Below are 1,086 nucleotides of genomic sequence, written 5' to 3' on the forward strand. Positions count from 1 at the left end.
AAACCTTGGAAATAAAAGGAAGTCTGGAAATTGGCCTGAAATTAGCCAATACCGAGGGATTCAAATTTTTCTTTTTCAGAAGAGGCTGCACCGTGGCATGTTTAAAGGAGGATGGAACACATTCAGAGACACATATTTATAAGTTTTAAAATAAAAGACTCAACTGACCTGAAAACTTTAAACAAACGGGATGGAATACTGTCAGTTGGGCAGTTAGCAGGACGTAAGTGTTCAACTACTTCAGTGAGTTGAGAGAGTGAAACAGGCTCAAACTGGTGAAAAATAGCTGAGCTTGCTGTGGGAACTGAGGGGTCCTGAGCAGACTGAGGGAGCGGAGATCTAAGTGCAGAAATCCTATTAATAAAAAATTGCAGAAAATCCTCGCACAGAGAAGAAGACGGCTCAATACAGACAGCGTCACAAGGATTCACCAGTGAGTCAAATACAATAAAAAGAACCTGCTTGTGAGCATTTGTGGAAACAAGTGAGGAAATATATTCAGTTTTAGCAGCTCATTGAGCCAAGGCTCAGTCTGTGGCTTTATGCGCTTTAAAGTCAGGGGCGCAATGGAGTCTAAAATCTCAGTAGGCCTACAGAGTGAGTCAAACATCGTCATACAGAAATCCACACTGAGGACACCAAAGTCATCCAGAGAATATAGGAGAGTCTTTAAAAGCAGTGGAAAACTGCAGAGGAGTTGAAGAATTAAAAACACGGAGGGCGCAGAGAGAAGGAGAATAAGACTGGTGGATGGTCAGAGAAGGGTGTGTGGCAGATTTCATCTGTACATTCAATCCATATGACAACACAAGGTCAAGTATGTGGCCTTTTCATCCGTCGGCTCCGAAACAGACTGCGTGAGATTAAAAGAGTCCATGAGATTCAGAAAGGCCCAGGACCAGTGTTGCCAGATCTCGCGAGACAAATAAGCAACCAGACCTGTGAAAACAAGCCCAAAACAAGCGACTTTTTCTACGGAGCCCCCCTAGGTTCCGGGGAGAGAAAAATAAATAAACTGTGTGCACGGTTTTACAGTCCGTGGGGACGGATTTTAAACTGTGGGTACAGATTGTCAATATACATCCA

Source organism: Epinephelus moara, chromosome 17 (assembly GCF_006386435.1).
Source record: "Epinephelus moara isolate mb chromosome 17, YSFRI_EMoa_1.0, whole genome shotgun sequence".
Classification (NCBI taxonomy): domain Eukaryota; kingdom Metazoa; phylum Chordata; class Actinopteri; order Perciformes; family Serranidae; genus Epinephelus; species Epinephelus moara.